Raw genomic sequence first — 12,096 nt, forward strand, 5'->3', positions numbered from 1 at the left:
GTCGGCTAATAAAGTGCCTGATGAAAAATGAACCTTAAAATAATATGTTCATAGGCTAGAGCAGTGGTTCCCAACCTACGGTACGCGTACCGTAGGTGGTACTTGCGCCCCCTGCTGGTGGTACTTGGAAGGCTTTGTGAAAAAAAAATTGTGCAAAATCCATGGTGGTCATTAGTAGTAGTTTTCAAACATGTGAAAGTGAAATAATAATAATTATTAATATTATTGGCAGTGTTTCTCAAGGTAGGTGGTACTTGCGCCCCCCCCTGCTGGTGGTACTTGATCCCTCCCTGCTGAAAAAACCAGCATGCACCAGCATAGCTTTTTATGCTGGTGTACCAGCATCCCAGCATCGCATGCTGGGATGCTGGTAAATTTGTTGTGTTTTGAAAACACAACAAGTTATGCTGGTGGTGTGACCAGCATGCGATGATGCTGGTATGCTGGTGGTGTGACCAGCATCCCATGCTGGTCACACCACCAGCATGGGATGCTGGTGGTGTGACCAGCATGCGATGATGCTGGTATGCTGGTGGTGTGACCAGCATGGGATGCTGGTCACATATGCTGGTCTTGTGACCAGCATGGGAAGCATACACCAGTACACCTATGCTGGTGTGCTGGTGTGACCAGCATACACCAGCTATTCTGGTGTCAAAACACAACATGCTGGTCTATGGTTGAATGCTTGTTAACCAGCACCCCATGCTGAGAGTAGTCAGACCAGATAAACATCACAAAAGTAATCTTTCTTGAACTAGTTAAATGAAGACTATTTCAGGTTTACATAACAATATAATTATTTATTAAATAAAAGCAACACAGAGAGGGAGTGGGAGAGAGAACCGCACATACAGCAGTGCACCTGAACAGTCAGCCTGTACCTGTCTTTATGTCAAAAGTATTAAAAGTAAAAGTGTGACTCAACTCAATTAACTCATTGAGTGCCAGCCACTTTTGGAGAACGGACGCTCCCAGTGCCAGAGTTTCAGAGCTTTTTTCAGTGATTTCTCGAGGCCCACAGAATATTGTGTGATATTACTATGTAAACAATGAACACGCAAAAAGAACGACGAGACTCTTTTCTATCATCAGCAAAAACAGGTTTATTGATATCATTTTCCGTTCTTTAGTTATCAGCCGGAGAAGATAGCTTGATTTAACAAAAAAGAGCAGTTTTTTTCTAGAAGCTGAGATAATGGCCCTTTTGTGAAATTAAACATTTCAAACACATCACTGACTCTGAAGCTAATTTTCTGATGTAGTCACACCTCAAAAATAATTTCCTTCAATAAAACAGTGAAGGCCAGGGAATTGTGTTTGGCAGAATAATATTTTTAGCTGCAACCAGCAGCGCTGGCCCCTGCGTGCGCTGCTGGTTGCAGCTTCTTTGCTTTCTTGATTTGCTGCTGGTGGGCATCGGATATTCTGGCTTGCGTTTGCCAACCCTGTCCTGCTGCCTGGGTCAGTGTTGTGTGCTGCTCTGCGTGCCCCTCCCCCCGCCCCGCCCCGCCCCGCCCCGCCCCGCCCCGCCCGCCTCAACTGCACACTCCTCCTGTATGGGAGGTGGCTCTCTGCTGAGTTTGCACTCTCTCTGCACTGTGAAGGGTGCGCGACATGAAGCTTTTTTACAGCCTTCCGCGTGTGCTTGTCACCGGCTCCTATGCTTCCAGTTGAGAATAATAACTCCACGGCTGATCATGCGAATGGGCTCGGCTGTCGCAGCGGACATGGAGGAGCTCAATTGTGGGAGCAGATTGGCTGCTGCGGGCACATCTAACGTTTAAACGCTTCATGCATATCGATGCATACGGATGCGATGCGATTTCCGTTTCCCCAACGACTTATTCTCTGTTTTTCTCTGCCTTTCTGTTAACCTGGAGAGCACTGTCGCCACCTAAGGGTTCTGTAAAATAGGTTATAGACCTCCAATAGCTACAATAGTTGTACAGGAAATGCGGAAGGCTTTGATCGACGTCCCACCGTCAAAAAACGCATTGGACGTCGAAAGACGTCCGTGGCACTCTACGTCACTATTTAATTGGACGTCGAAAGACGTCCATGGCACTCAATGAGTTAATGTGCTGAAGGCAATTAAAGACTCATTACAATTAAACTCAATTAAATAATAAAACTACTGACTAATTAACAATAACACAACAAACAGGCAACATCACCCGACAAGAAAAGAGGTCACCCCAGGAACAGCTGGAGAAGAGGTGTGCAGGGAGCAGGCTCAATTGGGGAGAACAGGGAAGAACCGCCAACCACCGACATTTTGTCAATAGCCTATGCTCCCTTGAGGAGCAAAGGCCTTAAGTCAAATCAGAAATAGAGAATTCCACTGAAAAACAATGCAGATTTATTTTGCACAAAATCTCACAATCCTAAAAACTTTATGGAAAAAAACAATGTTTTGCAGGCATTCATTTACTGTAATTAATTAATTTCAGTTATTGAGAGTTGATTTGAGTTCAGTCGTGGACCAGTGATGTCATTCACAAATCACAACTTAAATCAACTCTCAATAACTGTCAAACTAAATGAATGCCTGCAAAACGGTTTACAGTTTTTGGATATGTGTGAGATTATGTGCAAAATAAATCAGCATTGTTTTTCGGTGGAGTGTCCCTTCAAGTGCTATTCTTTGCTTGTTTGTTTATGTCCATTATTTTCTCTGATGTAGCATCCAGGCTTCCCCACTCGAGCTTCCACATCTGCTTCACCCAGGTTTTGGTTCTGGAGCCATTCTTTGTATCAAACTGAAAAGCAAACAGAGATAAATTAGTGGCAGAGTAACACTGTTCTTTGGTCAATATTTCAACTGCCATTTGAAAAAGTGCTACACAAAAGTGACGCATGACGCATGAGCTACTTTAAAAATTATTTCACTGTACTGTCTGCCCAGGGTCTAGCTGTACAAAGACCTTTCTGGCTCACAGCCCGATTGGTCCCAAGTTCCCAATACATTTTAAAATTCATCTTGAAGTTGATAAGTCAGATACTGTAAGTGGGGGCGTTAAATCGCACCTTTCTGATCCACCTTGGAACCTGGTAAAACAGCTCATCCATTCCAGACACATTACAATTTGGTAAATAAGAGTCCAAATGCAGTGACACATGCATTAGGTTCCATGGGATCATGGCATCAGCTATGTGCACAAATCATTTATTTAACAAGCCAGTCACCTTTAATTAAAACTACAGCCACCCACAGGATATGTCCATCTAGATCGTTTTGGTGTGAGTTGCTGAGTTTTGGAGACACCGGCCATGTTGTGGTGCTCAAAGCACACACAAAAAATAAAAATAAAATAAAATAAAATCCTTTCCAGAAAGGATAAAAGGCAAGTAGGCCTAGAGGACCACAGGAATAGGTTTTTGGAGAAAAGAAAAGTTCTCAACTTACTTAACAGATTAATGTGTGTCCTCCACTGGCTGTTTCTCCCTCAATGTATGATATCTCATCGAAAACCTGCACACACACAGTATATAGACAAAGAGACAGTGTCAATTAGAAAAGCATGTGTGAAAAGCAGCACTTGCCCCTCCCTCATTACCACCACTGAGGTGCCCTTGAGCAAGGCCCTTAACCCCTTAATGTGTGTGTGAGTGCGAGCAGGGCCCACTTGAAAAAGAGATGGAAATCTCAATATGGTTACCCTGGATAAATAAAGGTAAAAAAAAATAGCAGTTGTATGAAGTGGGAAAGATTCTTAGTTGGCCGCTCTTCTTTCACCAAGTATCCAGTCTGTCTGTACTGTATGTATGTGTGCACTTTGCTCATGTGTATGTTTCCACACATGCCACTGACCTGACTGGTTGACGGCGTGGATGACAGCACCCACCTTCTTGTCCAGCATGGCCTCCTGGCCAATGCCATAGTAATGCTGGCAGTTCAGCGTTCCTTTATCATCTACAATGGGAGAGAGAACAATGAGAGAGAAAAATGGAGGGATAGAGAGGGGAGTGGAATGGTGTAGTGGTAGGAGACAGTATTAGTAGGAGAAAGATAGTGGATAAAGTCTTGTAGTTAACATACAGACATGTGGCAGTGGGTGAGGCCACGGTCAGCTGCAGCTGGTTCTGTATAGAGAAGTTGATGTTGTAGCACTCTGTCCAGTCTGCTTTAGGAGGCATCACCAGCAGGCTTCTCATGCACATCCAAGATCTACAGAGCATTAAGGCTGAATTATGCTCACCCTGCCGTGAAGGGCGCGGGGGTGGAGCGAGGGGCGGGCGCGTCAAATTACGTAAATTTGTTGGGCGTGGTTATTCGCTAGCTCCGTCGGGCGCTCGCGTTGTGCCTGATTTTTTTTCTAAAAACAGCGCGAGCTTCTCTCCAAACATGGCCGCTTTCAAGCCACTGGACCCTGAACACTGAGCTGTGTTTTCACCACATTTCTTGACCCATGTGGTAGGCTATAAACTTAGATTTGCAACTGTTCGTTTTTAGTCATTTCACCAAGTAAATGTGTTGTGTTGAGAGCATTATTGAGAGAGATTAAAAGCAGCACAGAGTAGTAGGCTATCAGGGCTGAGAAGTAAAAACGGCTTTCAGTAAAAACAAGTTTGGTGAGTCCTTCATGTGCTGATGTGCGGTCGTTTGAGAGTGAAAGCGCACTCAGTACTGCACAGCGTTTCATTGCGACTTTTCACGGGCTGTTCTCACCATTGTACAATACATGCTGATCACTTTCTGAGTATAATGGCATCACCCCCAGCGCGAGTCTGCACGGAGACTTGCGGGGCCCCACCCCCACGGAGCTTTGCTCGAGTATAAGAGCACCTTTACAGGGAAACAGTTTAGTGACTGTAATATTTGCACAATTGAAAAGTGAAACCCAACGAAAAAGGTCTGGGTCAGTTTCTCTAGCTTTACTTTACACATCACAAATACCAGGTAAGGTAGAGCTTTCCCCCTGTTTTCATATTTATACAGTAATTAAATCAGCTCCACCATTAAAGTCGAAGTGAACCGGAACGGAATGCACCAGCGCGAGCGTCAGACACTGAAAACGAATTGAGAGGCGGACCATATACGTGTCGATGATTTGATTTGACAATTCTGAGGACTGGCTTTGGGATTGGCCAATCCTGGCGTGTTCCACCCCCAAATCCAGTGGGATTCAGCCTGTTGTCATGCTACACGAGTGGGATCCGCAGAGTACCAGGGAGCCAGCTGCTTCGTGCGGGGCGAGCGGACAATCCGATTCATAGGTGCTGCCCGCCCACCTGGAATCTCCGAGAGACGACCCCTGACAGCCAGGGAGGCTGTCAGGCTCGGAGGCGCGCGCCATTATCGTTATATGTAAATAATATTCCTGGAATGCGTGTTTTAACGAGCCAGTTACATTTCTTTGCATTCTTAGACATTACCGTTTGATTTAGTTTGCATAATTGCTCAAGTTAGTAGTTAGTTTATGCCATAAACTTTATGGGCTAGAAACTCTGCCAGATGACAGGCACTAGGCGCCATTTTCGCCTTCATTTGGAAGAGAAAATGATCCTGTAATGAAGATTTGATTGACAGCTGAACCAAAATACTAAACTAAATTCTAAACCAAAATACTAGCCTGTTACAATATAGAATTATCACCCAGCCATAACGCCACCACAGGCGCGCGCGCGCACGCACACACACACACACACACACACACACACACACAGAGCTGAAGGTGAGAGCAGCGCTCTATCACGGTAAAAAAGTGTTCCCCCCTCAGCGGCCCCTCTCCTTCTTACAAGTAATTGAGTGAATAACCTCTTTCTGTCGTAGTAAATAACACACAAGTTAAGCCTACTTCACTCACCTCCACAAATAATCTGCTTCAAGCCGCCGGTTCGTTGTTTCTGGAGTTTTATTTGAGAGCAGTGAGTGCTGTACTGACAATTGACAAATGGTGCAGACAGGTCCAGCCGCGCGAAAGTTTGGAGATGGTCTCGTCTCGCGCAGCATATCAGAGGCGTAGTGATACTCAGTTCCATAAAATAGTTCCAATTGAATGGAGGGTATGCAGCACGGACGTCACTTTCCCACTGGAACATGCCCCCTCAATCGGGACTGGCAAAACCTAAAACCTATGGGCAAAACATTCAGCAGGTTCTCTGTTGTTTGGAGCAGCAGGTGTCATTAATCTAGGCTGATTACTGCATTCAAAATCAGTCTTGCTGTCACTCAGTGGGCGTGACCATGCAGTGACTTCTGCCTGTGACATCACGTGCATACCCTCTATATGGGAAAACTGGCCTCAGAAATGAGTCTGACCCACGGCCACCTAGAGTTTAATTAAAGCCTCTTTACAGTAGAAAACATAACATAGCTTGAAAGTAATAATAGTAATAATAATGACAACAACAACAACAACAACAACAACAACAACAACAACAACAACAATAATAATAATAATAATAATAATAATAATAATAACAATAACAATAATAATAATAATAATACATTCATGTGTAATGTTATTTTAAAGGACTATGCTTGATATAGAATTGCATTAGCCTCTTGTATTGTGTTATATTAGCCTGTTACCCTGTAAGGTGTTTTGTTGGGCATGGTTAAAACTTTTTTCTTGTGTGTTGCGTTATTTGTTGCTTATGTTATAACTTGGCCCTGTACCATTTATTTTATCTGGCAAGCTGTCAATGGAGGCCAGAAGACGATACAAAATATAAAAAAGAAGGCATATAACCCTAGCCTGGGTAAACCCAGCCTCCACGTGACCTGCTCTCAGACCTGCTCTGCTCTCGTAGTGACTGAGAGCAGGTCTGAGAGCAGAGCCCTGTACTACGAAACTAGTTTAACAGATCCGCGATAAGTCCCTTTGATCTGGTTTGACTGAACAGGATCAAAGCTATCTAGTTAACTGATACTACGACGCTGGTTTTTTACTAGGTAAGTGGACCTGGGATCTGCCTGTGCACGCGCACGTTTTTCGCTCGTGCACAGGCGCGCGTCTACGCGAAAGAGGTGCGCTAGCCAATCACATTATGAACAGCTGAGTTGATCCACACCCATTTCCACACCCATTTCCTCGTTCCATGAAAGCGCAGTGCATGATCAGAGTTTTAGCGGATATTTAATGTATCCGCGATTTAATGTCAGAATGAAAATCCGCGTTGGATAGTCTGCTGAAGGGCTGTCTAAAGCAGCAGCTTGTATTCACATCAGTCATTTGATTCACTTTGATCAGCGATTTCTGTCTGATACAGCTGCATACATTGATACAGCAGCAACAAATGTGAATGTGTAATCTCAGTCTATACATTTCCACAATCTGTAAGCCTATTTAGACCATAGATTTAGAAACGCATGCTCAATGAATAATGATCTCTATCACTCATGTGTGTGGTTGCACTGATCGAATAATTCATATATAAAATAGCCTAGTATAAAGCCTAATAGCCTACTATAAAAGAGAAAACTGCTGAACTGAATTGAGACGATGCGGGCATAGTTATCATTGATAAAAACTAGCCTATTTTTGCTCATATATTGGCATACAGCCTACAGGACACAGTTCCAGCTGAAAGATGCAAGAATAGCCTGCATATTTAGTATTGGGGCTATCCATATTTATCCCATATCTATATTATATGTATAGGCTTTTCTGGCATGTAGGAGAATATCACCCTCACTCCATTTGAGGGTCCATTCATGATATGCGCCGCGGTGATTAATAGTGATCATATTTCTCCACGCATCGTTGAGCTGTTAAGACATAAAGTGGTAAGTAGGCTTAATTTAATTATGTAGCCTACAGAGCCACAAATGTTTTTATTGTTATATTCTCAGTTGACTGCAATCTATTTTTCATATGGCGATCTTATATAAACGGTGAGTGACTCCAGAGAGCCGATTATATGGGTCTGTCATGGATTTTGATCTTATCCTCTGAAGCTAACCTGGTCGCGACCAGGTTAGCTTTGCAGCGTCAGTTGCCATGGTGATTGAAAGTTAACTTGCTTTGTAGTACGGCTAAACCAGGTTTAAACTCAAACTTACTCGGATAAGGCATTAAACTAGCTTCGTAGTACAGGCTACAGGTCACGTGGAGGCTGGGTTTACCCAGGCTAATATAACCCACCCTATAACCCATAGGGGATGGGTGATGGGCCAGATTGTTTCCCAAACTTTTTCACATCAAGGTCCCCTAAACTAGACCACAGACCCCCAATTTTGTGCCAGGGTCCCCCATCCAATAAAACTTTTGCTTTTAGATGTTTTCCTCATGGTTGCCATGGCAGCCATTTTACTTTCCACTATAACCTAATTATTTTTGCATCAAATCTCCTGAACCAAACATGATGACAGAAAAGGTGATGTCTACCCCTTACTGTATGTTTTCATGGTATGATCCAGTGTAGGAAATTAGCCAGGGGCAAGGCCAAATATGCTCTAATAAATCTCAGAATGCACCAAAAAAACATGATCAAGGGGCAATTTTGGGCAAAATTGTCCCCAAGATTTTGATAGGCCTAATTATATTCTCATTACATTAATTACATTTTCATTTGCTTCTCTAACACACACAATTAACTTTTGTAAAACACCCCAAAAAGGGACCTGGGCTTGGCCTGGACACGAAAGTTAAAATTAAATCCATGCCATGGACCAGCAGGGTACAGAGGAGGTCATTTCCATTGTGGAGCACTTCACAATCTCCTCCACCAGCATGACCATGCTGGTCAAGCAATCCCCAGCACAACCATGTTGGTCCACCAGCTTCACCATGCTGGTCCAGCAACTTCACCAGCTTCACCATGCTGGTCCACCAGCTTCATCAGCATGACCATGCTGGTCCACCAGCTTCACCAGCTTCACCATGCTGGTCCACCCGCTTCACCATGCTGGTCCACCAGCTTCATCAGCATGACCATGCTGGTCCACCAGCTTCACCATGCAGGTCCACCAGCTTCACCAGCTTCACCATGCTGGTCCACCCGCTTCACCATGCAGGTCCACCAGCTTCACCAGCTTCACCATGCTGGTCCACCCGCTTCACCATGTTGGTCCACCAGCTTCATCAGCATGACCATGCTGGTCCACCAGCTTCACCAGCTTCACCATGCTGGTCCACCAGCTTCACCATGCTGGTCCACCAGCTTCACCATGCTGGTCCAGCAACTTCACCAGCAAGGCCATGGTAGTTTACCAGCTTCACCAGCAAGCGTTAGCTGGTGGACCAGCAAGGTAATGCTGGTCCACCAGCATCAGACCAGCACTAACCAGCATAGACCAGCATCAGACCAGCACTAACCAGCATAAACCAGCATAGACCAGCAAGAAATTCATGCTGGTCTATGCTGGTTTTTTCAGCAGGGGAATCCCAATGTTTAAATTATGAAATAAACCCAACTTTAAAATCAATTGTAAAACATGTTTATCTATCAAAATAATACTACGAATGAAAATAAACTTGTGATCATTGAAATTGAGGTTTATTTTGTTGTCTTGAGATTTAGAAACAAATATTTGTTTCTGACGGACACTATACCTGTTGCGCATGCACAATTACGTGCCCGCCCCGCATGGTTACACAAGTGGTGAACAAAGACGAGGAGGGATGCTAAAGTGGATCAAAATGGGAGGGAATCGTAAAAGAGCTGTAGTAGAGGAGAGCAGCAACGATGAAGCACAAGGAGGTGAAGACAGCAGTCAACCCAGCACAAGTGCAGCTGCTGCAGGTTGCACATAGGCTGCAGGTTGGAATAAATTTGCCTCCTGCATGAACTGTGCATAGCTGAATAGACTGTATTATAACGTCGGTCATATGGTGGTACTTGGAGAGCCAACTACTTTCTCAGGTGGTACTTGGTGTAAAAAGGTTGGGAACCACTGGGCTAGAGAATGTAACTAATATAAATTTTCCTCATGAATGATACATCATTTCATCCGCCCACAAAGCATGAATCAGAATGTTTATCTTTGTGATCCGCCCTGCCCATGGGGCGGGATATCCACGGTCAGCATGGTTATAACTGTGGCCCGCGCATCTCTAGTCCACATAGTGTTTTTCTGAAGAAGAAAAAAGAATGGAAAAAGCACTGCCTGGAGCAAGTTTTTTTTAAAGTTTGTAGTGTTTGTGTAATTATTAATAATTTACATTGAATTAGCAGTGACATTATTAAAATTACATGATTGACATTTTTGTGAGGAGAAAAACAGATGATAACGTCACCTGCTGCTATAGCTCACTAACGGCTAGCGTCTCCATCATTGCAATTGGTTTGCTGGAAAAAGCTTTTCACCTCGTCTGGCGTTTTCTGAAAAGTTGAATATTTCTGAACTTTTGAAAGCACTCTGCTCTGACCGAAAAAGAAAGAAAGAAAACATTTTTGCAGCGCTTTTCTGGAGTGGCCGCCTCTCGTTGCTTTTGATGAGGAAAGGTGGCTGGAGCAAAAAAAAAAAAAAAATGCTATGGACACAGCCTTACTCACTGCACAGCACTACCTGCTGGCATTTTGATCACACACACAGTGATCCTGTGTAGTTCATGGCATTAACACTGCCAGGGAGATGTGGATAGTTGTGTGCCGTGCGTGGGAGAAATTAGTCCAAGTCTCTAAATCTTCGGCCTAGTTACTCTAATCACAAGAACAGGGATTCTCACACAGGGGTTAGCCTTCTGTCTGGAGACGGTCCAATCAACAACCAGTGTATCGCACACTAACTGGGAGCTGCCCAGGCCAGTGCAACCACAGTCTTCTACTGGTGGCTCACTGGAACTGGAAGGAGAGGATGCTAGTGATTTCCCCATCCCGTCCAGCAGGGATTCAAACTGTTGACTTTCCGGTCTCTGACCTCCAGGATATCTCCACCCTTTGACATTCGACTGATACCTTAATGCATAGTCTAGCATTTTAACGGCCAACTGGTTTGCTGCTAACTGGAAATATTTGCTGCCTGATGACGGCTGTGCAAATGCCGCTTTCTTTCTTTGACTTCACAGAACTGGCTGCTCACTAACCCTTAGACCATAAGCCACTGTTTCACTCAGCTCCACCACAAGCGCAAGCTCTTAACATGCAACAGGAATGTCACTGTGTCTGGGGCTCCGGACTCTCTGAAACGGCACCTTCTGCCACAGAATTTACTGCACCACATCTGTGTAGATGTAGGTCGCTAGTAAGGAGATCAGTCTGTCTCATTAGAAGGCCTAGATTGCACATGGAGGCCTAAATTGGCCTAGATGTCAGATGACACACACCACGTTTCAAACACATTGCACAAATGATTACAATGTGATTACCCCCCCTTGCCTTTTTTATGGTTGGGGGGGAAATCAAGATAATCATGTATGAACAAAACAATTTCATATCTAAAATGTGCTTGTTATCATTGATGGAGACCGCATAATTGTGTGTCACTATATCCCCAAATCTGCATCATGAAAGACGATGAACAATCATATTGAATTCTCGCCCAATGCAGCCCTAGTCTGAGATATAGCCTATGTAAGGGTTAATGCATGACGAGGTGTCCATTATCAGAAATTATTGGACGACGTGGAAGCGTGAGGATGGTTGCCTCCGCGAAGGTGGAAACTAGCCCTTGGGCTATAACCTGGCATATTTACTGTACGGCTGTACTGTTCATTAATGTGCAATGTCCCATTCTTTAAATAAATGAAATGAAATAAATGAAGTACCATGGTCACTTGCCAAAGAAACAAAACAAGACCATTCATTTATATTTTCATGCATTTTGCAATCAAAATCTAGTTTTCATAACCTTGGATAGGAGTTGAGAACCGGCGAGACAAAATAGTCCCCTCGGCTGCTCAAGATTAACTGCCCATTCCGTTCTTTTTGTTGATCTCGTCTTTTTCCTCTTCGACTTGATTTGTATCAGTGATACAGGCAGCGCGCGCTCTTGCAAAGCGCCTGGCAAAGAGCCGGCTTCTTTCAGCTGACATTTAATAAACTGAGCACACAGAGGTAATCTAAATAGTTACTTTGACCGACAATTTTTTTTTCTAAACTTAGAAAAGTGCCATATTAAGTATAACCCTTATCGGTGGTATAGAGCTCAAATGGCTCTGTCGAGACCATGGCGCATTGATATGAATGGTGAACAGACCATTTGCC

General features: G+C 44.0%; 1 protein-coding gene across 5 annotated transcripts in view; it reads left to right on the top strand.

The window, feature by feature from the left end:
- Positions 1 to 12,096, top strand: part of dennd5b (DENN/MADD domain containing 5B) — a gene marked incomplete at its 5' end in the record, with an annotated part of 208,069 nt that overhangs the window by 58,019 nt on the left and 137,954 nt on the right. The window lies entirely within an intron of this gene.

Source organism: Poromitra crassiceps (genome assembly GCF_964638095.1).
Source record: "Poromitra crassiceps genome assembly, chromosome: 2".
Taxonomy (NCBI): Eukaryota; Metazoa; Chordata; class Actinopteri; order Beryciformes; family Melamphaidae; genus Poromitra; species Poromitra crassiceps.